This window comes from Molossus molossus, unplaced genomic scaffold, assembly GCF_014108415.1.
Source record: "Molossus molossus isolate mMolMol1 unplaced genomic scaffold, mMolMol1.p scaffold_m16_p_15, whole genome shotgun sequence".
Lineage (NCBI taxonomy): Eukaryota > Metazoa > Chordata > Mammalia > Chiroptera > Molossidae > Molossus > Molossus molossus.
The window spans coordinates 79742199-79770177 of NW_023425350.1; the positions used below are offsets into that span (position 1 = coordinate 79742199).

Here is a 27979-nt window from a genome sequence, read left to right on the forward strand (position 1 = left end):
GAGGGGAAGGAGGCTACCGAAGCCTGGAAAAGCAGTCAGAGTTAACAGAAAGCAGAGCAGCTTGCTCGTCAAAATCCCCAAAAGGAGAGGAGTTGAAGGTCAACATGGCCAAATGTTGATGAGAAGCCAGATGAGGAGAGGTCTGAGGAGATAATTATTTTCTACCTTGTGTTTTTTTCCACAGAGTTATGGGTGTGTAATAAAAGATGGGAAGAAGCCTGTCCAAAAGGGAGATGGAAAGAGACTCAAAGTTTTCATTCTGTAGTCATCAATGACCTCAAAACCCAGTGAGCAATTGTCACCTCTCTCTCTCTGTACCAGTCTGCTTCCAGACTCTCTCTTTACTAATAAGAGTAACTGTCTTTACATTTATGTTTCTCAGAAAACTGTCTTCTGTGTTTAATTTTGCTGACTGTCTTATTCTACCCGCATGTACCTGTGGCCATTGGTTCTGACTCAGCAGAGCCTCGGATCTACTTTCTTCATCTAAGTTCTCCCTTCTTCAGCCTTGTGGCCCCACTCACCTGCGATTACCTCTGCCCAGCAGCCGGCTCCCCAAGGCACATCTCCACTCCAGGTCTCTCCTCCTCTGCCCAAGCTTCTGTTGCTGGCTGTTCTGAATGCAGATGAATTTCCTGCTCAAGCCATTTACCACACCCAATGTTAGATTATTTCTATAAACTTTCCTTGCCACTCTTCTTCTCTATTTCCAGTTCCTTATATCTCAAATTCTGACATCATCATACTTCTCTGACCTCCCTGCTTCCGGCACTCATCCGCCCTGCAGCCTCTCCAGGGCACACATCCAGGGCAGGCTGCTGCCTTCCGCCGCATGTTTACCGATGTCCATCTTCACAGCAGTGGCCCAGACCCCACGTGGCTGTGGCCAGAGCAGCTGCACCTCAGGTTCTTTAATAATATTTTCTCAAATCATCATCTTAACAAGTTACTCTACTGTAATGTGGTCAGCTGGTTAAAACAGAAAGAGGAAGACTAATAAAAATTAAGATTGACTAATGGATTTCAATGTTTTGTCAACTCTGATCCTTTGGCAGGGGTTCCCGAGAGCACTATGTCGAGAACAGTTCCATGACTGATTAGTGATATTTGCTATAAGTTAGGGGAAAGAACTAGCTGCTCAAATTGCAGGTAAACTACAATCTTTGGTAAAAGCTTTGGACTAAACATAAGTAGCCTATATTTTAATCTGAATGAAAGTGTTTCATACAAATTCCAAAAAAAAAAAAGGGAATGCGAAAATGGAGGCCGAGTGAATGGAAGCTACACAGACAATCTCCCAGGACCAAACAGGAATTACAACTGAAATAAAGACAAATCATTGAAAAAAGCAACAGAAAAGCAGCAGGACATATAACCAGGGACACTGGCAGGATCTGCGGAGGCGCGAGAGGACGGCGGGCTGGGAGCCCAAGGACAGCAGCGGTCTTAGCTGTGAGCAGTGCCCTCAGGGATAAAATACTAAGCTTGCTCCACAGCACAGAGGGCAGGGACAGAGCACTGGTTAAGCTACAGCTACTCACCTGGGGCTCTGGTAGAGGGAGGGCAGACTGGACTGGAACTCTGTGGGCACAGCTGAGATTTGGAGGGCACTCAGAGTTTCTGCTGAGTCACGGCCACAAAGAACAGTGGCCAGTGTGCTCCTTCCCAGAGCTGTGGGGGAAAGCAGCAGTCCCCCCCCCCCCAGAGATTCAGCTACTTCTAGGTGAGGCAAAGAAATGCAAATTGAGGCTCATTAACAACCAGCATCAGTCCCACCCTCTGGCAATTCTCTTATGCAGAACACCAGGGCTACATTCCAAGGCACTGAGTAACTGAGACTACTAGCCTCTGGCAAAAAGCTAGAGGATAACTGAACCTTTCCTGGGCTTGCAAATCTACCCAGGAAAGTAAGACTTGACACTGGTGTTTAACATGGGCCCACCCAGGCTCATCCAAACCCAGTAGAGGGAGCCACAAACAGCAGAATACCAATACCCACAGGGAAAATTTAGCAGTCTCCAAACCCACTGAGATAGCCAAAACGGTTAAACAAAGAAACGAATCCCAATTGAAAGAACATGAGCACTCTATTGAAGATGACATAAATGAAATGCAGTTAAGAAAATTTTCAGAGGTAGAGTTCAGAGCCATGATCTTGAGGAAGCTCAACAGCATGAGTAAGGACATCAATACCATGAGTAAAGATATAGAAACAATGAAAACCAACCAAGAAGAAATGAAGAATGACATAGCAGAAATTAAGAACACATTGGAAGGACTGACCAGCAGAGTAGAGGAAGCTGAGGACCAGATCAGTGAATTAGAATACAGGGTAGAAAAAATCAACCAATCAGAAAACCAAAAGGAAAAACAATTAAAAACAGAAAGGTAGCTTAAGAGAACTGTAGGACAACTGGAAATGTAATAACATTCACATCATAAGAGGAAGAAAATGGGCAAGGGTTAGAGAATATATTTGAAGAAATAGTGACAGAAAACTTTCCTAACTTGGTGAAGGAAGAAGGCATTCAAGTTCAAGAAGCACACAGAGCCCCAAGTTAGAAGAACCCAAACAGGCCCACACCAATACACATAATAATTAAAATGCCAAAAATTAAAGACAAAGAGAAAATCATAAAGGCAGCAAGAGATAAGCAACAGGTTACCTACAAAGGAAACCCCAGAAGGCTGACAGCTGACTTCTCAACAGAAATACTACAGGCCAGAAGGGAGTGGCATGAAGTAACCAAGGTCATGAAGAAAAAGGATCTGAATCCAAGACTATTCTATCCAGCAAGCCTATCATTCAAAATAGAAGGTCAAATAAAGAGCTTCCCAGACAAAAAATAGTCTAAGGGAATATATTAACATCAAATCAGCACTGCAAGATATGCTAAAATGACTGCTGTAATTAGTAGAAGAAACAGGAAGAAAAATATAACCACACTAAACAAAAATGGCAATAAATAAGTACATATCAATAATCACCTTAAATGTACATAGATTGAATGATCTGGTAAAAAGACGCAGAGTAGATAACAAAGCATGACTCACATATATGTTGTTTACAAAAGACTCACCTCACAACAAAAGACTCACATAGGTTGAAAGTGAAGGGATGGAAAAAAATCTCACAAGCAAACAGGAAGCAAAAAAAAAAAGCTGGGGTAGCAATACTTATATCTGATAAAGTAGATTTTAAAATGAAGGTTAGAACTAGAGACAGCCCTGGCCAGTTTGGCTCAGCGGTTAGAGCGTCCGCCTGCGGTCTAGAGAGACCCAGGTTCGGTTCCCGCTAAGGGCATGCACCTTGGTTGCAGTTTGTCCCCGGCCCTGGTTGGTCGTGCGGGTGGCAGCCACTCGATGTGTCCCTTTCACGTCGATGTTTCTCTCTCTCTCTCTCTTCCTCTCTCTCCCTCCCACTCTATCTGTACAAAAAATGGAAAAATGTCCTCAGGTGAGGATAAAAAAAAAAAAAAAAAAAAAAAAAAAAAAAAAGAACTAGAGACAAAGAAGGCCACTACATAATATTGAAAGGATCTATCCAACAGAAAGATATAACTTTGGTAAACATATATGTACCCCAATTAAGAGCACCAAAAGATATTAAAAAATCTTCTGGAGGACTTCAAAGGAGAAATTGAGAGCAATACAATCATAGCAGGGGATTTCAACACCCCGCTGACATCACTCGATAAATCATCTAGACAAAAAAATTAACAAGGAAACACAGACTCTAAATGAAGCACTTGATCAAATGTACTTAATAGATATCTACAGAGAGTTACGCCCCAAAATTGCAGAATTCACATTCTTCTCAAGTGCACACGTGACATTCTCAAAGATAGACCACATGTTAGGGCACAAACTAAGTCTCTACAAGTTCAAGAAGACTGAAATATCATATCATATCAAGTATCTTCTCAAATCACAATGGCAGGAAACTAGAAATCAATTGCAACAAGAACACGCAAAGACATTTGAAACCGTGGAGGCTAAATAGCATGTTATTGAACAATGAATAGGTTACCATGGAGATCAAGGAAGAAATTAAAAACTTTCTGGAAACCAACAAAAATGAACACACAACAACACAAAATCTATGGGATGCAGTGAAAGCAGTTCTGAGAGAGAAGTTCATAGCACTACAGGCCCACTTCAAAAAAGAAGAAAAATTTATAACTGACTTTCTAACCTCACAACTTAAATAACTAGAAAGCAAACAAGAAAACCCCAGAGATAGTAGAAGGAAGGAAATAGTAAAGATCAGAGCAGAAATAAATGACATGGAGACCAAAAAAACAATTCAAAGGATCAATGAAACAAAGAGCTGGTTCTTGAAAAGCTAAACAAGATTGATGGACCCTCAGCTAGACTCACCAAGAAACAAAGAGAGAGAACCCAAATGCACAAAATCAGAAATGAAAGAGGAGAAATAATAACTGACACCACAGAAATACAAAGGATTGTTAACAAATACTATGAACAATTATATGGCAACAAATGCACCAATATAAGCGAAATGGACAAATTTCTAGAAACACATACTCTCCCAAAACTGAACAGGGAAGAGATAGAAAATTTGAACAGATCAATAACAACTGAGGAAATTGAAGATGTAATCAAGACTCTCCCAGGAAAAAAAGCCCAGGCCCAGATGGCTTCACAGGGCAGTTTTATCGAACCTTCAAAGAAAACTAACACCCATTCTCCTCAAACTATTTCAAAAAATTCATAAAGAAGGAAGACTTCCAAACCCATTTTATGAGGCCAGCATAATCTCAATTTTAAAACCAGAAAAAGACACTACAAAGAAAGACAACTACAGGCCAATATCCATGATGAACATACATACCAAAATCCTGAACAAAATACTAGTAAATTGGATCCAGCAATACATCAAAAAAAGTACTCCCCATGACCAAGTGGGATTCATCCTGGGGATGCAAGACTTGTACAATATTTGCAAATCAATAAATGTGATACACCACATAAACAAAATGAAAGATAAAAATCAAATGATCATATCAATAGACAGTGAAAAAGCATTCGACAAAATCCACCACCATTTCTGATAAAAATACTCAGCAATGTGGAAATAGAGAGATCATATCTCGACATAATAAAGGCCATATATGAAAGACCTACAGCCAACATTATACTCAATGGACAAAAACTAAAAGCATTTCCCCTAAGATCAGGAACAAGACAAGGATGCCCACTTTTCCCACTCTTATTTAACATAGTACTAGAAGTCTTAGCCACAGCAATCAGACAGTAAGAAAAAATAAAAAGGATACAAATTGGAAAGGAGGAAGTGAAACTGTCATTATTCTCAGAGGACATAATATTATATGTAGAAAATCCCAGACTCCATCAAAAATCTACTACACTTAATAAATGAATTTGGCTAAGTGGCAGGATACAAAATTAACGTCAAGAAATTGACGATATTCTTATGCACCAATGATGAACTTACAGAAAGAAAAACTAAAAATACAATCCTGCCCTGGCCGGTTTGGCTCAGCGGTTAGAGAGTCCGCCTATGGTCCGGAGAGACCCGGGTTTGGTTCCCGCTGAGGGCATGTACCTCGGTTGCAGTTTGTCCCTGGCCCTGGTTGGTCATGCGGATGGCAGCCACTCGATGTGTCCCTTTCACATCGATGTTTCCCTCTCTCTCTCTTCCTCTCTCTCCCTCCCACTCTAACTGTACAAAAAATGGAAAAATGTCCTCGGATGAGGATTAAAAACAAAACAAAACAAAACAAAACAAAACAAAACAAAACAAAACACAATCCCATTTATCATTGCAGCAAAAAAAAATTAAGATACCTAGAAATAAACTTAACCAAAGAAGTAAAAGACCTATTCACAGAAAACTACAGGACATTGAAATAAGAAAAAAAGTGGAAGCACATACCTTGTTCATGGATTAAAAGAATTAACATCATTAAAATGTCCATACTACCAAAAGCAATTTATAGGTTTAATGCAATCCCCATCAAAATACTAATGACATACTTCAAGAACTGGATCAAATACTTCAAAAGTTCATATGGAACCAAAAAAAGACCCTGAATAGCCACAGCAATCTTGAATAAGAAGGATAAAGTTGGAGGGATCACATTACCAGATTTCAGATTATATTACAAAGCCACCGTAATCAAAACAGCCTGGTACTGGCACAAGAACAGGCACATAGATCAATGGAATAGAACAGAGAACCCAGAAATGTACCCAAAACATTATGCTCAATTAAAATTCAACAAAGGGGCAAGAGCATACAATGGAGTAAAGACAGCCTCTTTAATAAATGGTGTAGGAAAAATTGGGCAGCTACATGAAAAAGAAATGAAACTAGACCATCAACTTACACCATACACAAGAAAAAACTCAAAATGGATAAAAGACTTAAATGTGACTCATGAATCCATAAAAATCCTAGAAGAAACTGTGGGCAACAAAATTTCAGACATCATACGCAGCAGAATTTTCAGTGGTACATCACCTAAGGCAACAGAAACAAAGGAGAAAATGAACACATGGGACTACATGAAACTCAAAAGCTTCTGCACAGCAAAAGAAACAACCACCAAAATGGAAAGGCAACCCACTGTATAATAGCCAATGATACATCAGTTAGGGGGTTAATTTCCAAAATATATAGAGTGCTCATACAGCTCAGCAAAAGGAAGACAAAGAACCCAATTAAAAAATGGGCAGAGGAACTAAATAGACACCTCTCCAAACAGGATATACAAATGGCCAAGAGACATATGAAGAGATGCTCAACATCACTAATCATCAGAGAGATGCAAATTAAAACAACAATGAGATATCACCTCACACCTGTCAGAATGGCCGCCATCAACAAATCATCAGACAACAAGTGTTGGTGAGGGTGTGGAGAAAAGGGGACTCTAGTACACTGCTGGTGGGAATGCAAAACACTATGGAAAACACTATGGTGTTACCTCAAAAAATTAAAAATTGAACTGCCATTTGACCCAGTGAACCCACTTCTAGGAATATACCCTAAGAAGCCTGAAACACCAATCAGAAAGAATATATGTACCCCCATGTTTGTAGCAGCACTATTTACAATAATCTGGAAACAGCCCAAGTGTCCATCAGTAGACAAATGGATAAAAAAGCTGTGGCACATATACACAATGGAGTATTATGCAACTATAAGAAAGAAAAATCTATTATCCTTTGAGACAACATGGGGGATCTGGAAAGTATTATCCTAAGCGAAACAAGCCAAGTGGAGAAAGAGAAGTATCAGATGATCTCACTTATTTGTGGAATATAATGAACATAATAGTCTGTGGAACAGGGTAGTCCCAGAGACGTGGAAGTCGGGTACAGACTGACAATAGAAGAGGGTTTGGGGGGAGAGATAAACCACAGAACTTATATGCATATATGCATGAACAATGGACATGGACAACAAAGCTGGGGACAGGGCGGGGAGGGATGGGGAGGAGTGTGTCATTGGGGGAAAAAGGAGAAACATCTGTAACATAAATAAATAAATTAATTAATTAATTAAAAAAGAACAAATTCCAAAAAAAATTTCTGAAACATAATTTTTTAAATTATATTAGGTGATATGTTTCAACCACGCTCTTCTGTTCCTTTTATGTTATTAGTATCCTTTGTAAAACTATAGTTTTCCTTTAGAAAACTATTTGTTACAAATAGTTCTTTTTTAAATGCTTGACCCAGAAAATATTATTCTATAAATCAATTAAGACCCACCAATAGCTCCTCAGGTTGTGAGAAGTCACCTGTGCACTCAACAGTGTGGAAACGTAGACTCTGTCAGGAGAAAGTCTGCCGAGAGAACGCACACCTTGAAACCCAGGAGCTCGCTCAGTAGCTCCTGACACTTCAGCAGTAATCACGCTCATGTGCAAAACAGTCGAGACAAGGATTCGACACAATTAGATGATTCTGATAAAGGTGTTTCTGGGAACTGTCATGTTTGCAATAACACTATGAATACATGATGGATGGTCACAGAAAAAGATAGTAAAGACCCAAAACTGGTTATAAAAACATTCTACAAAATTTTTGAAGATTTATAGTCCAGGTTAAAGATACTAATGTGTAGTCTCTCAGTGCACAGGAAATAACTCAGTGCTTTTGCCAGGGGAGCAGTGGTTTTTTTGGTAAAACATGGTATCCCTGGAAACATACAGTGACCTCTCGATTTGACCCACTGGCCATTAGCCTCCTTAGAATAATTGACCTTTGTAAATTTTCAACATATTTCCCAAACTGTCATATGAGAATTACATCAAATACACATGGTCTGGCATATAGTAGGCATCCAAAATAGATGTGCAGAAAAATAAACATGCTTTTTTTTTTTTTAATCCTCATCAGAGGACATTTTTGCATTCATCTTCGGATAGAGTGGGAGGGAGAGAGGGAGGAAGAGAGAGAGAGAAACATCGATGTGAGAGAGACAAAACAAGTGCTTTTCATCCACATGACCCCAACGAGGGCCAAGGACAACCGAGGTGCGTGCCCTTAGCGGGAACCAAACCAGAATGCTCTGGTCCAAAGGCCAACTCTTTAACCTCTGAGCCAAACTGGCCATGGCTAAACATGCTTCTAAACAAATTAAAAAGCTCTGCCAGTTACTAAAGATGGAGCCATTCATCAATTATTTTTCTCCAGAGAAGATTTAAAGAATAATGTACTGTCCTTTTAAAAACATTAATAAGAGCTAACATCTTTGATGATAGACATTCTACCTGGTGGGAGGTGATTTGCATTTTCCTGATAATTAATGAAGTTAAGCATGTTTTCATGTACTTGTTGGTCATTTGTATATTTTCTTTAGAAAAATATCTCTTTGTGTTCTCTGCTCATTTTTTAATTTTATTATTATTATTTTATTAGCTATTGAGTTATAGAGTTTCTTATGTACATTGGATATTAATCCCTTATTAGATATATGATTTGTAAATATTTCCCCTTTTTTTTACAATTTTTATATCCTCTTGATGAATTGAACCTTTTATCATTATATGATGACATTCTTTATCTCATTACAGTTTTGATTTAAAGTCTATTTTGTCTAAAATAAGAATAGCTACTCCTGCTCTCTTTGGTATAGAATATATTTTTCTTTTTTAAAATATGTTTTTATTCATTTTTTACAGAGAGATGAAGGGAGAGAAAGATAGAAACATTGATGTAAGAGAAAAACATCAAATGGATACCTCTTGCACGTCCCCTACTGGGAATCGAGCCTGCAACCTAGGCATGTGCCCTGACCAGGAATCTAACCAGGACCTCCGAGTCCATGTGATGATGTTCAATCCACTGAGCCACAGCAGCGGGCTGGGATATATTTTTTTATCCCTTCACTTTGAGCCTATGTGTATTCTTAATGCTGAAATGAGTCTCTTCTAGGCAGTGTATAGTTGGGTCTTATTTTTTAACCATTCAGCCACTATGAATATTGATTGGATAATTTAACTCAATTACATACAAATTGGTTAATTATTGTTAAGTAAAGATTTTGTATTTTTTTGTTCCTCTTCTTACTATTTTGCTATCGGCCTTTTTGAATTGATGATTTTCCATAGTGGTATGCTTTGATTTCCTCCTTTGCCTCTTGTGTATCTACTGTAGGGTTTTTTACTGATTTTTTTTTTTTTTTTTTTTTTTAGAGACAGAGAAACACCGATTGGTTGCCTCCTGTACACACTTCAACCAGAACTGAACCCACAACGTGGGCATATCCCCTGACCAGGAATTGAACTAGCAACCTTTCCGTGCACAGGACAATTCTCAGCAACTGAGCCACACCAGCCAGGGCTCTACGGTCGCTTTTTGCTTTGTGGTTATCATGAGGCTTACATAAAGCATCTCATAGTTATAACAGTCTAGTTTAAGCAGATAACAAACTAACTTTAATAACATTCAAAAACTCTATCCCTTAACTTTCCACACACCCACATCTTATATTGTTGATGTCAAATTTAAATTTTTTATACTATGTACACATTAACAAATTGTTGTAGCTACAGCTCCTTTTAATACTGTTGTCTTTTCACTTTCTAATAGGGTAAGGTGATTAAAACACCACCATATTAGAGTATTCCTAATTTCTCTATATACTTGCCTTTACCAGTGTGCTTTATATTTTCATTTGTTTTCATGTGACTAATTAGTACACTTTCTCTTTTCCTTGAAGAATTTATTCCACGTTTCTTGTAAAACAGGTCTAGTTATGATAAAGTTTGTCAGCATTCGTTTTTCTTGGAAAGCTTTTATTTCTCCTTCATTTCTAAAAGACATCTTGGTTGGGTAAAATATTCTTGATTGGCAGAGTTTTCTCTTTCAGCAATTTGAATATATCATCATACTCTTCTTCAGGATTTCTGCTGAGAAATTCACTGAGACCTTTGTATGTGCAAATATATTTTCTTGCTGTATTTAAAATTCTCTCTTTGTCTTTTATTGTAGACAGTTTTATTGTGATATATCTTAGAGAAAATCTTTTGGGCTATAATTGGGAGGATCTGTGAGTTTCATAAATCTCTCCCCAGATTTGAGAAGTTCTCAGCCATTATTTTTAAAATAAGCTTTATACCCTTTTCTCCCTCTCTTCTCCTTATGGACTCCAATAATGTGTAGATTGTTTCTTTCAGTGGTATTTTATAGTTCACATAGGCTTTCTTTACTTTTTATTTTTTGTTCTTCTCTGAATGGATAATTTCAAATGACCTATCTTCTACTTCACAAATTTTTTTCTTCTGCTTGATCAAGTCTATTGTTGATGCTCTTTGTTTCATTTCTTTATTATATACATTGCACTGTTCAGCTCCAGAGATTCGATTTGTTTTTGTTTTTATGATTTCTGTCTCTGTTAAACTTCTTATTTTACTCATGTATTTTTTCCTGATTTTGTTGAATTTTTTTCTGTGTTCTCTTGTAGATCACTGAGCTTCCTTAAAACAGCAATTTTGAGTTCTTCACCAGGAAAATTGCAGATCTCTATTTTGTTGGAATCAGTTGCTGGAAAATTATTGTGTTCTTTTGGTGGAGTCATGTATTCTTGATTTTTAATGTTCTTTGAAGTTTGCACTATTGTCTTCACATTTGAAGAAGTGTTCACCTCTTCCAATCTACTGACTGGCTTCTCAAGGGAAGTATCTTTTTCCAGCCCTCTTAGAAATTCTGAGGCTCTTATTTTAACCCAGGGAAAAACCATAGTCTAAGAAGATATTTCTTGGCACTGAGCCATACCAGCTTGGCATTGTGTAGGTAAAGTGAACTCTTCCTCTTACCATCTTCAATGTGTCTAGTCTCAGGGGTGTGTGTGTGTGTGTGTGTGTGTGTGTGTGTTGTATGTGTACATGTGTTATAACTTCTCCACTGGACTCACAGACTTCCACCAAGTTACTCTCATTCAGGAGTGATTGTCAAATTAATGTTGTTTGAAGAAAGAATGATAGAAAACTCCTATCCTGGCATTTTAATGACATCATTCTCTGAAAAGTTCTTATATGTTCCAGTGTTATTTAGAATGAAGATGTTATGGAACTGCCTAAAATATGAAATAAATGTTTGTTGTTACACATGCAATACATACAAAGGAATAGCTTCAGTGAAAGCCCACTGCATAAAGATAAAATTACTTTGTGATTTCATTTGAGAGAGAGTGAAAGGTATTCAAGTTACGCTGCAACTGCAGGGATAGATAAACTGATGTGGAGAGCCGAGGTTCAACTTAGAGTCAAAGAGTGAGTTCGTCTGTGCAAAAACAACAGGTGACAATGATAAGTGCTCCCGCTCTCTCAAGAACAGGGCTTTGCTCAGTTCTAGTTTGATGTCAGTGGAGTTGTGCAGAGACCAAAGATTATCTGTCTGAAAACTTTAGCTCATTAATTCTAGATTTTTACTGGAGATTAAATGTTTCAGAACTTTATGGAAATGCTACCTTTAGCAGAATCCTAGATGATATGCCCTAGTTATTTAAAAATTAAATGTGTTTTTTTCTGAATATAAAATGATATATATAGTAATAAAAATGAATATAAAACCACAAAATTTCATATCTTAACACATAGTATAATGTATTACACATATTATAATATACAATAATATCTGTAATCTCTAATATAACAAATCAAATATATGTAAATGGAAAATACAAACAAAAAATCAAAATTACCTATCACCCTGCCACGTGTTAATAAATGTTTAGAAAGAACTTGATTGTAAAATCACAGTCTATCTGCCCCAGTTCAGCCTCTGCTAAAAGTCAGGAATCTGCCACTTTATGGCTCAGCCCTTAAGAGGAACTGAGGTGGTGAGACTCTCATCTGTAAAAAGCCTCCTCCTCTCAAGAAGGATCTAGAAATCCCCTCTGCCCTCATGCAGTGACCTTGCCAATGGAAGCAGCTTCTTGGGAACTCATATCAGACCGAAGTCCTCACTGCATCTTCAGAAGGGGGAAGCCCGACTTCCTCAGGCACCCCCTGCAGACTGACCCCTGAACTTCACCTATTGAGCCAAGGGATCTGAGCCTCACTTCATTGCCGCCTGTTCCTTCTCCAGTGTTGGACCCTAGTTCTCAGGTTTCTATTAAACACTAAACCAGATGCCTAATTAAAGAAGATAAAGCAGCAAGCAACCCTGGCTAGTTGTTCAGTGGTTAGAGCATCAGATCTCAGGAAAAGGGTTGCATGTTCAATCCCCTGCCCAGGGTTGGGGTAACATGGGAGGCAGCCAATTGATGTACCTCTATCTCTCTCCCTCCCTCCCTTCCTTCCTCCCTTCCACTCTATCTAAAAATCAATGGAAAAATATCCTCAGGTGAGAATTAACAACAACAAAAAGCAACAAGAAGAAGTTTTGAAGTTGTACCACATCCTATGCAGGCCAGATTATTTGGAAATTAAATTATGTGCAGATTGAACTTAGTTTGCCCTTTACCCTTTGACTAGTGATATTGGACCACCTTCAGAGTAATCCCCCTGACATTAAAGCTCAGCTCCTGTATTGTAGCTTAGTGATGAATACATACAAAACATATGCTATGGACAAGATATATAATCAATGTTAACAATAAATCTAGATTGGGGGGAAAAGCAGATTGTTCTACCTCCTTCCTTGAGCACGACCCTTGGAACTATAACACCCTGATATGCCCCCCTGATTATATGGACAAGGTAAGCCTGCGTCTGCTATATCAATAGCGGGAAAGAGGAAAGAAAAGAGGGAGGAAACAGGAGCGAAGGAGTTGCCACCCTAACAGATTTTAGAGCAATAACTCGATCACCTCAGAGAGGAGCTGCTTGAAAGTTAGAGCCCAGCCAATTCCATCTCTAATAGAAGCCCCTTGGGGAACATGAGAAGGGAGAATAAGGCACTTTCTAACACCCCCCAACGGTTAGTTCTCTTATCTCTCCGGGCTTGGCAGTCCAGCCGCTGTCACGTGGGTGGGACTCCCTCCTTTCCGGAGGCCAGTAGCTGCTTCACATTCTGAGGCTGTTCTTCAGAAAAGCACCAACTACTTCTCGATTCCAAGGGGGGGGAAATTCAGTTTGGGTCCCCAAATTGCTCCGCAATGGGTCAGCAAGGAACATTAAATACATTTCTGCAACTGAGGCAAAAAAAACCCCTCAGGGCTTAATCTCCTAATAGTCGTAAGTCACGCCCAAATACAATATCTATAAAGACCAATAGAAATTGAAAAATAAATTCAAGTGATAATATAATAATGTCTCAATTTCAGCAACAAAAAATTTAAATTATCCTTTGTTATTCAATCCTCAAGGAGAAATTAAAGTCCCAGGTCAATTCGCTTTGAATTAAAGACCAAGGATCCAAATCACTTTCTACTCACCTTCTCATTCTGACTCAGTCAGAGGAGCCCGACTCCTCCAGTGCACACTTGGTCCTTTTCTACTAGAACCCCCTCCGAGTTTCCCTCTTCCAATCCCACCCTGCATGCACCCTAGCTTCCTCAAATGCCCAAACCCATGGCATTGCCGCACCACCAACCCCACAAGTACCCATAAAATTTAGAAAAAAAATCCCAGCCTTTCCAACGGTCCTTCTGATCAAACCCAGCTGACTTTCATTACTCACAGCGGTTCTGTTTCATAAAGTCAGCGTGAACACTGATCTGCAACAGCAAACCCCTGCTCCCACGGACACACAGGCTGAGGATTCTGCAGGCCACTGGGCATAACATTTTCACGAACCCATCAATACATATCTTGTTTTACCTGTGTTTCTATGGAAAGATACTTTATTTAAGAAGAGTGTTGAAGAGCACTGAACTCACAGCAGCAGCACCGTTTGCCACACCTGGACGAAGCTTACCGGACACACGCATTTTCTCCGTGAAGCACACGCAGCATTCCTGTGCTTGGGGCCGATTTAAACACTAAGAGTGCCAACCACAGCAAAACACCGCCAGACGTGTGGCACCACGTAGATCGTGGAAAGGGCCGTTGACAGCACGAACGCTGCTGGAAGAAGGCGGTGCCGGGCCCTCGCTCCCGCGGGCACAGGTCCCGAAGGGCTGCCAGGCGCCGGAGTGCTGAGTGCTGACCTGGTTACAGTCACTTTTCGCGAGGAGGCCAATCCCCAAACGCGGAATCGGCGAGTCAGGATGAAGTCTGTGTTCTCAGAGCCCAGGACGCGGCACACAGGAGCAGGAGCAGTGAGGAGCAAATGCAAACAAGAGAGACCCCTCTGGTAGCCCTGCCCAGGGGCCAGCGAGGCCATGCCTCCTCCTCAGCGTCCTCAGCCTCTGGACTTCCACACCTTCGGGTGGAATTTTCCTCTGAGTGGTCATTGTGACACTGGAGGGACAGTCTCTCTGCACCCTACCTTCAATCCTGGGCGGTCTGGGACTTTGGTTTTTCCCCGTCAATCACATGGAACCTCCCCGGGAGGAGGGCTGTTGAACCACGTTCCCAAATGTCCACCACGCACTGCCGTGTGGACCACTGCCAGGCTAGCAACGACAGTGGCGTCCGAGAGACACTGTGCAGCACGAAGGACCCAAACCCGGGACACCCTGGCAGCAGCCCCGGCTTCAGCCCCCCTGAGCTACACTCAGTGCCCTGGGTAAGGAGACTCTCTGGAACAAAATCTTTTAGTAAGTCTCATCTCTAAGTTTCAGGGGTGAGTCTTCAGGCTTCAAAGACAAGCACAATGAGTGGATCTGTAGGTGCCCTGAAGAGTGTAGACCCCCAGCGGATACCAAGCGAAGACTAGGGGATCAGTAGTGAGATTTGGGGCAGTAACCTCATTTATTTTCCTCCCCTTCATTCTGTTCCTTATCTAGTGTATACATTGCAAAGCTCCAGGGCACATGGGCATGGAAGACTCTTGTTCTGGTCTTTACCCTGGGGTGGGAGGGCAGAGGTTAGCTGCCCACATTCTGTTCGTTCCTCTTTTATGCGTACAGAAGGCGGCCTGCGGTTCGGGAAGCCTGCACTTGAGCCCTCGAGCTAGAGGAAGGCTCTGGCTTTGAAGCTTCATGTTAATTCAGGATCATTACTTGCATAATTTCTGATAAAGTTTGTGAATTTCAGAAACCCAACCTGCAGGCTCAGCCACTAGGGTCATCCAGGGACCTTTATAAAGCAGATTGATAGCACATAGTAAGTCTACTACCTTTTTGAATTGAAATTAAAACAAAAGCTTTACAAGAAGCTAAAGGAAATTCCAAAAGATATGTACTGTCTCTAAGAACACTGTTGACATAGACACTAAAGAAGAAATTATTTTCACTTAAAAAAAGAAGTATTGGTCCTGTAGTCAGAAGCGGTGTAGTGTTAGAAATTTTATGTCTTAAGTGAAAGAAATACATTCATAACGAATTGGGAAAGGGAGTCACATTGTCAAGAGGAAAATAGCGATCTCAAAGGATGGTACAGCCTTTAGAAAAGGGGCAGGCGGCCCTGGCCGGTTTGGCTCAGCGGTTAGAGCATCGGCCTGCGGTCTGGAGAGACCCGGGTTCAGTTCTCGCTAAGGGCACGTACCTCGGTTGCAGTTTGTCCCCGGCCCTGGTTGGGTTGTGTGGGTGGCAGCCACTCGATGTGTCCCTTTCACGTCGATGTTTCTCTCTCTCCCCCTCCCACTCTATCTGAACAAAATATCAAAAAATGTCCTCGGGCGAGGATAAAAAAAAAGAGAAGGGACAGGCGATGCACGGGCCCAACCGTCCTTGTAGATCAGGCAGGCTCTTGACCCAGCGATGACTACGGGAAGACTAAGGGAAGACACGAGAGCCAAGAGCCCAAAGTTAAGAACTGTCTCCTAAACTCAAGATGGGACAAGAGTGTTTTTAGGAAATCCTCACTTAAAGACAGACGAGGTGGTTTGTAAACATCGAGACAGATCTAGAGGATGGGGCAGACTGTCAGACGCCCTTCGATGGGCGGCTGGACAGCAGCGAACGCAGAGCGGTCAGGCGCATGCTCTGAGGGAGCCCGAGGGCGCGGAGAGGCCAAGTCCGCAGGACAGATCAAGGAGGACAGATGTGCCCGGGACCAGGAGAGCAGCGGTGAGAGCCCGCCGCGCAGACGACACTGCTGCCCCTGCACGTAGTGCCTGTCTTCAGAGTGGCCCCAGGAAGGCTGAATGTTCCAGCACAGCAGGTTCCCGTAGGGAGAAGAGCATGTAACCAGAAACTCCCTAAGCTACACTAGCGGCCCCTTCCAGCCAGGGGTTCGATGATGTCTGCATCCCACAGTGAACACAAGAGCTCAAACCCTGCTGGGAGATTTTATAAATGTACGTTTTTTATAAAAGGGAAGCTTGCTGTTGCCACAGGGAAGGGTACTTTGATGGGCAAGAGGGCGAGTGGCCCCCACGGGAAAGCAAAAGAACCGAAAGCGCTGCGGTCGGAGAGGCGGAGCAGGAGAGGGCACTGGGCAGGCGGGGGTCATGGGAAATGCTACCAGTGGTCAGTGCAGAGGACAGCGCGCTTCCAGCTGCAACCAGTGCGGTCGCAGGCCACCTTGCGGAAAGGGGTGTCGGCGGCGCGGGGCGCAGGGCAGGCGGGGGCGGAAAGGGGTGTCCGCGGTGTGGGGCGCAGGGCAGGAGGGGCGGAAAGGGGTGTCGGCGGCGGGGCGCACGGGCAGGCGGGGGCGGAAAGGGGTGTCAGCGGCGCGGGGCGCACGGGCAGGCGCGGGCGGAAAGGGGTGTCCGCGGCGTGGGGCGCAGGGCAGGAGGGGCGGAAAGGGGTGTCGGCGGCGCGGGGCGCAGGGCAGGAGGGGCGGAAAGGGGTGTCGGCGGCACGGGGCGCAGGGCAGGAGGGGCGGAAAGGGGTGTCAGCGGCGCGGGGCGCAGGGCAGGAGGGGCGGAAAGGGGTGTCGGCGGCACGGGGCGCACGGGCAGGAGGGGCAGAAAGGGGTGTCAGCGGCACGGGGCGCACGGGCAGGAGGGGCGGAAAGGGGTGTCGGCGGCGCGGGGCGCAGGGCAGGAGGGGCGGAAAGGGGTGTCGGCGGCGCGGGGCGCAGGGCAGGAGGGGCGGAAAGGGGTGTCGGCGGCACGGGGCGCACGGGCAGGAGGGGCGGAAAGGGGTGTCGGCGGCGCGGGGCGCAGGGCAGGAGGGGCGGAAAGGGGTGTCGGCGGCGCGGGGCGCACGGGCAGGCGGGGGGAAAGGGGTGTCGGCGGCGCGGGGCGCACGGGCAGGAGGGGCAGAAAGGGGTGTCAGCGGAGTGGACACTGAGGTGGGTCCCACAGGCCGCTGTTTGTTTTTAATTTTCTTTTACCCTCACCCGAGGACATTTTTATATTTATCTTTAGATAGAGCGGGAGGGAGAGAGAGAGAGAAACACTCATGTGAGAGAGACACATCCACTAGTTGCCACCCACATGACCCCAATTAAGCACAGGGACAAACTTCAACCGAGGTACATGCCCTTAGCGGGACGAACCCAGGACTCTCCAATCCACAGGCGGACTCTTTAACCACTGAGCCAAACTGTCCAGGGCTTTTTTTTACTTTAATTTTTTTTATCCTCACCCAAGGACATTTTTGCATTTATCTTCAGATATAGTGGGAGGGAGAGAGGGGGAAGAGAGAGAGAGGAACATTGATGTGAGAGCAGACTGCTGTTTGGATTAGCGGTGGAACCCAACCGCCTTCTCCTCGCCCTCCCCAGAAGCATGGAGAGGACACAGGGAGAGGGCCCCATGAAGACATGCAGTCTTCAGAGGGGAATTGGGTCTCCAAACACCTTAGCTTCATCATCTCCTTCGATCACATGGTAGGAAACATTATCCTCATTTTTCAGGTCAAAAACCCGAAGCTTAAACAAGTAAAATAATGGTGTGAGGGACGGCACTGAAACTCAGGTCCACCCCCTCAGCCCACTGTTTTTATTATCGTGATAAAGTATACATCATGTAACAGTTTCCATGAAGTGTAGTTTCAGGCATTAAAGACAGTCACAGTGTTGTATAACCATCAACATCTAACTGCAGAACGATTTTTATCTTGCAAAGCTGAAACTCTACGCCCAGTCCCTGGCCACCAGTGCTCTCTCTCTGTCCCTCTGATTTTGACTACACTGGACACCTCTTGGGTGAAATCATACCATTTCTGTGCTGTTGTGACTGCTTATTTCATGTATTAGCATGTGCTCAGGGTAAGGCAGAGCATGACTGAACCCCACAACCTGTAGGCTGGGGGCCCAGCATCTCCCCACTGTGGCACAGTGCTCCTTAAGTCCGTCTTCCCGATTTCTCTATGGCTGGCATTATGATTGAATGGCATCCCCACAGAATTCATGTTGTGAAGTCCTCATCCCCAGCATACCTTAATATGTGACTATATTGGAGATAAGGCCTTTAAATGGGTAGTTAAAGTTAAATGAGGTCATATGTCAGGGACTTAACCAATGACTGATGTCCTTATTATGAGAGTGAGACACCAGAGATGTGTGTGCACAGAGGTGAGACCATGTGAGGACAGAGCAAGAAAACAACTGTCTACACAAGGAAGGAAAAGGGCTTCAGGGAACCAAGCCTGCCCACACCTTGAGCTTGGACTTGGAGCCTCGGAACTATGAGGAAACACATCTCTGTTGTTTAAGCCATTAGACATTGTGTGAGCCAGCTGAGCTAACTGACGCACACACAGCTCTCTGCGTTTCTGGGCGTGAAGGACAAGGTTCCCGGCGGCTCCATGGCATGGAGGGGCAGTGGCTCAGCTCCAGATCTGTGTGCCACACAGAAAGGGATGTGGTTTTGAGCCTAAAACAACACTATCTAGATGTGCACTCCTAGGCTCGTTGGCCTCAAATTCAGGGTAATTCTATATTTCTCAGTATCCTGTGCTTGAAATGTCACTTTCTAGTGCCATAATTTATGTGCAAGTTTTGCTTTTCAGCAAAACAATTAGAAAAATTATTGCTTTTTTTTTGTATTCTAAGACATATTACAAATTCTAAAACTCAGCCTCCGGACGGCCTGAGAGGAGTTCGGAGGGTGGGGAGGGCGGAGGGAGGGGTTCGAGGGCCGGGGAGAAAGCCAGACCTTATTCAGAGAGGAGCCGAGAGAACCAAACAACTGCGAGAAGAGCACCAGTCAGAAGGAGACCCCAAAAGGAGTCTTGGAACTGTGTCAGCCAACACGAGGAAAGTAAGAGCATCTTAATGAATCTCATTCCCATGGCTGGAAATGAGATTCATGAATTTTCATGTCAGAAGAGCTCAAGGGAATATCAGCCACATCAGTGAGGCCCCAGGTTCCCAGGACAAATGTTTCCAGCAGAAGCCAAAGAGGAAAGACAGAAGTCCTGGGCAGGGGACGGTCTTCGTGCTTCAGATGGGGGTGGGCGGGGCGCGCAATGATGAGGCCAAAGAGAAGAGGTTGGCTTGGTTGGAGGATAGAAAAGAAAGGCGAGTGAGCTGAAAACCGAGAGGCAAAACCGCGCTGCCAGCTGGAGCATCTGGAGGGAGTAGCGGCTGCCTCTAGCGAGGGACGGACAGCCAGAGGGCTGGGCGACGGTAGAAGGACGGACAGCCAGAGGGCTGGGCGACGGTAGAAGGGTAGAAGGACGGACAGCCAGAGGGCTGGGCGACGGTAGAAGGACGGACAGCCAGAGGGCTGGGCGACGGTAGAAGGACGGACAGCCAGAGGGCTGGGCGACGGTAGAAGGACGGACAGCCAGAGGGCTGGGCGACGGTAGCGAGGGACGGACAGCCAGAGGGCTGGGCGACGGTAGCGAGGGACGGACAGCCAGAGGGCTGGGCGACGGTAGAAGGACGGACAGCCAGAGGGCTGGGCGACGGTAGAAGGACGGACAGCCAGAGGGCTGGGCGACGGTAGAAGGACGGACAGCCAGAGGGCTGGGCGACGGTAGAAGGACGGACAGCCAGAGGGCTGGGCGACGGTAGCGAGGGACGGACAGCCAGAGGCCTGGGCGACGGTAGAAGGACGGACAGCCAGAGGGCTGGGCGACGGTAGAAGGACGGACAGCCAGAGGGCTGGGCGACGGTAGAAGGACGGACAGCCAGAGGGCTGGGCGATGGACAGCCCTGCGCTTTGGCAGAGCCAGAGGAGGCCACAGCCCCTGACCCGTTCCAGTCCGAGGTCACCTGCACTGTTAGGCACCCCTGAATGCAGGTCATGGATAGCACTACACTACATGGACAGTTTTGAGAAGGGGAAACTGACAAGTAGAAGAAAGTGGAGAATTTCTGTGAACCCACACACAGTATTTCCCTCTTCAGTCATTTGAGAGTGACAAGAAGGAAGTTCACCGACACAACAGCAGAGGGACCTGTGTCCCACTGGGTCATGCATCTTCCCGTTCCCTAATCCTTACTCAATTTAGCTTTCCACTGGTTACTAAAAAAATGCCGGTGCCACTCACCCAATTTTACTAATCAGCACAATTACAGAATTTATTCATTAAATAGATATTTATTGAGCATCTGATCTGGCTTGGCATTGTGTTATATCATGAAAATAGAATGGTAAGACAAACAAGTCTATCTTCATCAACACGATAAACATTGTCTTCTCACAAAACTAACAGATTCATGTTATCTGGCTGCAGGAGGGAGACCAGCCACAGTGCCAGTGGACCCCGCTCAAAGCCGAATTCCCTTCCACTCTCATCCTTTCATGCCTTCTGTTTGCCTTGAAAAATGCATTGTTGAATCTATGACTCTCTGGTCTCATTTCCTAACCACTGAAAAAAGTGGGCACTGTCTGCGGTACCAGCACGCCCTCTCCTTCTCAACTTAGGAAACAGAGCTTTCCAGGATCCGCCAGATTTTCCCTCCTCCCCATTCCTAATCCCTGAGAAAGACGCCTCTTTTTCCACAGTTTGCCCCTTCATGTGTGCACTTGAATTTGATCTCTCAATCCCCCAGCCCAGAGCACAGGCTGACCTCTCCAAGGACTCTGCCTTGTCTCATTCTTACGTCTGTTTCTGCAGGCTTCGTCCGCCCCGTCTCTAAAGATGCCCCAGTCCCCTCACCATAACTGAAGCCTCCCCTACATTCGCCGTCCTGTGAGACGGTCACTCTCCCTCCTCCTTCCTTCCCTGCCATGTCCTTACGAAGAACTCTGCTGGCACTCACCACCCGTCTGCACACCTAGCCTCGGACTCTTAGAGTCTGATTTCTGTAGTACTACTTGAACTGCCTATGAAAAGGTAACCGAAAACCTGATTGGCATGCAAATCTTCTCAATTTTCCACTGAAGTCATTCAACACTGTGACCATTTCCCCTCGGAGACTCCACCCTTGGTCCCCAGGACACTCACTCCCTTCTTGGTCTCCTACCTGTCACCCTGAGCGCTCTGCTTGAATTCCTTTGCTGTTTATGTCTGCAGCTTAAACGCATTCATTTTCCAAACATCTGCCCTTACTTCCTTCTCCAGGAACTCTCGTGGATTCCCACAACTTAAACAATCAGCGAATATTGGTAGCTCTGCCTCCTCCATTGCTCTGTGGGGGACCTGACGTGGAGAACACTCCTGCTGGCCGCTCTGAACTCGGGGGTCCTGGCAGGCTGGATCTGTAGCTCAGCCCCGTCAGGTTGCAGTTCGGAAAACAAAAGGCTAAAGCAGAGTTTAGGGAATAAACGTGTGTATTATGAAAGAACCAGGCTAAAGAATGATTATAAAATAACCTTTTGTAAATTAAAGCAATCATACACAATGACCATAGGTAAATTTTTAGAAATACAGATAAGTAAAACAAAGAGGAATCAAAATTACTCCTAATCCCTCCATCAAGAGATAATCATTGTTATCATTTTGCTCTATAAACTTATAGATGCTATTTTATATATATATGAATGAATCAAAAAATGAGATTATACCTACTTTTAAACTTAGGAACTCATGATCATTTTTAATAATATAAAATTTTTTTTTTCTTTTCTTTTTTTTTTTTGGTACATGCCCTTAGCGGGAATCAAACCTGGGACTCTCTGATCCACAGGCCAATGCTCCAACCACTGAGCCAAACCGGCCAGGGCAATATAAAATATTTTAATACAATTATGATATTTAATGTCTGCAAACTATTTCACTGGATGGTTATACCATGATTTATTTAAACATTTTTCATTTAGGTTGATTTTAATTTTTCTCTATTTTATATAAGACTGAAGTGAATGTGCACATAACTAATATTTGGTACAGCACATATTTTAAGAATAAATGCCTAGCCCTGGCCGGTTTGGCTCAGCGGTTAGAGCATCCGCCTGCGGTCCGGAGAGACCCGGGTTCGGTTCCCGCTAAGGGCATGTACCTCGGTTGCGGTTTGTCCCCGGCCCTGGTTGGTAGTGCGGGTGGCGGCCACTCAATGTGTCCTTTTCACATCGATGTTTCCCTCTCTCTCTCTCTTCCTCTCTCTCCCTCCGACTCTATCTGTGCAAAAAATGGAAAAATATCCTCCGGTGAGGATTAAAAAAAAAAAAAAAAAAAAAGAATAAATGCCTAGCCCTGGCCGGTTTGGCTCAGCAGTTAGAGCTTGGGCCCGCAGACCAGAGAATCCTGGGTTTGGTTCCCGCTAAGGGCACGTACCTCAGTTGCAGTTTGTCCCTGCCCCTGGTTGGGGTCATGTGGGTGAAAACCAGTCGATGTGTCTCTCTCACATCAATGTTTCTCTCTCCCCCCCCCCCTCCTCCTCCTGCTCTATCTGAAGATAAATGCAAAAATATTCTCAGGTGAGGATAAAAACAAAACAAAACAAACAAAACAAAAGAATTAATGCCTAGAAATAGAACTGCTGAGTCAAGTGTGAGTTCAAGGCTTTTGATATCTGCAACTGAATTGGCCCTGAGACGCTCCGCACCAACCTAACCATCCCATTTAAAATCAACCATTTCCCAATTTTACCAGCCTCACCAAAGTGGGTATTGTCAGATCACAGAATTTTAAAGTTGGAAATAATATACGAAATAATTGACTATCATTGGAATCAAGTGTAGGGGGCACTACGTGTCCCATTAGGCCCCCAGGCCACTCCGTGCAGCCAGCGTGAGGGCGAGGGCCCGAGGTGAATAGCTTGCTAAGCTGACCCACGGGAGGAAGAGAAATGAAAGTGTATCCAAAAGACACAGAAAAAGAAAATGCTGCATTTAGCTGGACAATAAGTAGGAGTCACCGACAGTAATCATGGACAAGACACCTGGTAGCCGAGGTGCTTGTGCTCGAAACCTCGCGAAGAGAACGGCAGGGGCGCTGGTCTTCCCTCCGGCTCACAGACGCCGTCTCAGAAACGAATTCATAGCCAAATGTTCATTTGAAAACTTGTAGTTTTTAAAAGTCTAGCCTTCAAGAAAGGATGAGAAGGAGTGTGAATTCATAGAAATAAATTATGCATGAGTTTATATTTTCAAAATAAAGTTTATTTTTACAAAAGCTCCAAGTAAATTTGTGTCATGACACAAAAAATAAAATACAAAAATACATTTTAAACAGAAACCCACCCTGATAGTGTAAGTCAAGTAACTGTTGTCTGTAGAAATGAGTCCTTGCAAGGTAAAGACTTCCCAGTAGCAGCATACGGTGTGGCTGCGGCTTCGGGGGTCGTTAGTGAACAGCAGCGAACAACTGGGTTTGTCATTTTAGATTCACTTAAGTCAAATTTAAGAAAAAGTGTGTGAGGTCAATGCTCAAGACAAACACTTAGAGAAGAGTGTGTGTGGGGGGGGGGGGGGCGCGGAGCTGAGGAACTTTGCCTAAAATTCTTTGTCTTTTAGAGATCAGCTGAATTAGCAACTGCAACCAGTGGTTACTTCCAGTTACCACTTTACAAGAAAAAGTGAAGGCAACACCTTTTTTTCTGAGAAAGGGAACGTTCTCAGAACGGAAGGAGGGTCCTCTGCTTGCTGTGTGCTGCCGCAGGAGGCCTGTGTTCTGCAGGTGTGACTGCAGCCCTGCGCCTCGGCGCCACCCGCTGGAGAGAGGAACACTTGCTTCTCACTGGTGACCGCTGGAGCAGCTCTGTGGCTGAGCTCCCAGCTTTGCCAGCAGACCTGGCATTGTCAGGCACTGTCTCAGATCCCAGAGCCAGAGCACAGGCGGGGGCAGCTGGGCCCTTTCAGGGAGCCTCACCCTCCAGGCAAGCTCCTCACTTCACTTAACCTTCAGGTAGGACACCACTGAAGAACAGCGACATCCCTGAAAGCCATTCTGCACGTGGATACACTTAAGCCAAAGGAGCAGCAGCCAGCAGGTTCGGAGAAAACAGAGCAGTGTCACGCAGGACACGAGTCGACCCTGCTCTAGGACAGCTATACTCAAACATCTGGTGTTTCGGCCCGATTTCTGTAGGGTGTGTCAGAATCAGGTGGTTCTGCACCTGGAGCCAGGTTTCTCACCCTCAGCTGGCAATTCTGTGTTGGGAGGCTGTCCTTGTACATTTCAGAGTGCTCAGCGCACCCCTGACTCGAGTCACTAATCCCAGGAGCGCCCAAAGCCCCCAGCTGTGATAACAAAACTATCTCCACACGTTGCCAAATGGCCCTTGTGTCTTACTCATATTTTAAACCTGTAGGGGAGGAAAAATAATTTCTCTCTGCCCTTCTAGGTTCTACAGCTGAGATCCCACTCCTTGAGATGGAAGACATTAACAAGAGAAAAACAAGCAGACATTTAATGACATGTGGGCCTCATGTACACCTCGGAGAGACCCAGGAAAACTGAGTAAAACTCTTTGAAACAACCACCATAGATTACATCTCCAGCCAAAAAGCCAAAAGCAGGTGTTGGGGTGACGAGGAGGCAGAAGAAACAGAGCAAGGTTTCTGTGCAGAGTTAAGCTGGGCTTCTTCACTGACGCGGGTTCCTGTGACTTCACATCTCCCTTTCCTCCTGACGCCGAGGGGCGGCCGGAAGGGGGCGTCTTCATGCACATAAACCCCTTGCCACAGAGCACTCCGCTCCTCCTTCGGAGCTTCTCCTGTCTGCTGTTTCTTTAAAAATAATCAGCTCAAAACAATCCTAGGCCAAAGAGGCATATTTGGGGGTGATTCCTTCTATTCCCCTTCATCCCTTAGACTCAAAACTAGTATATTGGTCTCAACTCAAAATACCTTTAAATACAAGTTGGTTGTATCACTAGGAATGTTTATGGTTCTGTTCTTCAGTCAGATTCCATCTGAAAATAGGCATACAAAATCTTCAAACAGAGGTTTTTCGAGTATTTATAAGTAGGCCCTCTGTTGAGGACTCTAAGACACAATGGATTCCTGTAGAGGCCTTCACTGAGTCTCTTCCGTCTTAGTTTTTGAAACATCCTGTGCCTCTGCCTGTTCTGCTTATCTGTACCGTCGTGATCCAGATCTCTTTCCAACCTTCCTGACTTCAGTGGTCCCCCTTTGATCTCCCCCAAAGAGCACCTCACGCTCCTTCCTTTCCCTTGAACAATACGTCCAGCTTCATGCTGTGCTCTCCTTCTCATGGTGAAGGTATCTGGTTAGTGAGCTCATTCGAGGGAGGAAAGATCGGTCTCTCGCTGAGGGGCGGCGACGAGGAGCCAGACTTGCCTGTGCACGTGGGAGACACATGTGGTCCGAGTGGTGAGGAATCAGGGCTTCCTGGCCAGAAGAAACAAGTGCCAACCATCAGCAGAACTTGGGTATGTTTCTACCACCCAAAGGTGCCGCTCCCTGCCTGGGTGCGTTCTTCCGCGCTGGCCTACCCCACCCCGAGGACAACACCGCTGGTCCCCAGCCGGTCTCTTCCCAGTCGCCACCTCAGAAGAAGGTCAGCCCCGTTCTGCCACCTCCTAAGGCCTGTGAGGAGCGGGAGGCATGCGGGGGTCGGGGAGCCCCCCACTGCTGGTTCAGCTTTAACTTCTCACCACCACTGAAAGCATTTATTTGGCGAGGTTATACCAAATAGATACATAAAAAGTTCTAGTTTCAACCAAAACAGATTCATCACAGGAGCCCCAAATGCAATATAGCTTTTATCTCTTTTCTAAGGGGAGAAACTTGCAATGTTATTCTGAAGAAAAATTCACATTGCTTATGATTAATGTCAATAAGACGAAAGTCTGAAGGGCAAGATGAAGACATGGAGGAGGGTATATGTGTTAGAATTCTTTCAAATGCAAACACACACACACACAACGGAAACACACACTTACGTTGAAAGAGGAAGTTTAACCTCTGAACTTGAGAATTCCAAGACACTTCAGGCGTGTAGGGCCCAGGGCCCCCACTGCATCATAGGTCTGGCTTGCTCTGTCCAGCTCTCCCCTTCTCTGGCCGTGCTGCCTCTGCAGCTCTGCACTGTGTGTGTGATTCTTTCTTGATTCTGACCACGGCTCTGCTTGTGGAAAGGAAAAATGCTACTGAGAAATCTATTTCAGGGAGTGAGGTGGAGGCAAACCATTTCCGTGTTTACTGCAGCTGAAGAGGATCTTGAAAGGTCATCCTGGGTCACAGGCTATCTCTCTTCAAACCGTGTGCAGACCATGTGTCAGCACTGACCAAGCCTGGGCCGTGGCACACAGGGCCACATGCCTGTGACAAGGCGTATTCTCATGGAATCAACAGAACGGTAAGAAAATGCATGGGCCAGACCCAAAGTGCAGTCCACCACAGACCTGGGCCCTGTCTATGAATAAGCCCAAGTAGGAGTAAACCGCCACGCAGGGCACCGTCTCACAACTTGGGGTCAGCTAACCCTGGGTTCCAGCACTACTGTGATTGACAGTGAGGTTCAAACCCCCTGAAGCTGACTCCACATCTGCACACTGTGCCCAGAGGGTGCGTGAGGACCTGCGTGGCAAGTGCCCAGCATGTAGTGAACGCTCAGCAAAGTGCTAAGCCTATGACAGCAGAAGTGCCATTGGAAGATTCCAGGTCAGTTCCCTGTGACCTGTCCATGTGTCTGTGCAGAACACATGCCTTCCTTTGTCCAGCTTCTTCCTGATTACGAAGGACATACACTGTCCCCAGGGGGGCCCCCTCGCACCCTCTGCCCACAGCAGCCCACACTGAATGTCAGCTCTTCCCTGCGACAAAGCCTCCGTTCCGTACCTGCGGCCATCTCAGCCATCAGGTGGCAGCATGACCCCCCAAATGTACCCCCCGCAAGTGCGAATGCAGCTGCTGGGAACATGCCTGTTTTCAGAAACTCCTCTTGCTGACGCCCGGCACTGACTGTTTCCACTCCACTCAGGGACTCAGGGACCCAGGGACATGTGCCGGGCGCACCGCCGACAGGGTCTTGGGACACCGCCAGAGCCTGCGAGCGGGCGAGGCAGCCAGCAGGGGGCGTGCAGTCAAAGCACAGTGTCAAGGACCACCCTTGTCAAGTACAAGCTTTTTTGAGGACATAGAATCAAAGATATCTGATGTTCAGCGACATGCTGGTCCCAAAAGCTCGAGCCCAGAATGACACGCAACAATCCAAGGATCCTCCCTTAGCGCTGGACGTGAATCCGACCAGCATGAACACACAGCTGAGGTCACCTTTCGTGATGTCTCATCGACA

The 27979-nt window shown here is 45.1% G+C and overlaps 1 protein-coding gene across 1 annotated transcript in view; it reads right to left on the reverse strand.

Annotated features, from left to right (window-relative positions):
- The window catches only part of IL1RL1 (interleukin 1 receptor like 1), a 108202-nt gene extending 81493 nt beyond the window's left edge, over window positions 1-26709 (reverse strand). The window contains exon 1 of the mRNA XM_036263347.1: window positions 26625-26709. The gene's annotated coding sequence lies outside the window, so the exon portion shown is untranslated. The remainder of the gene's footprint in view (window positions 1-26624) is intronic.
- Between the last annotated feature and the right edge of the window lie 1270 nt (window positions 26710-27979).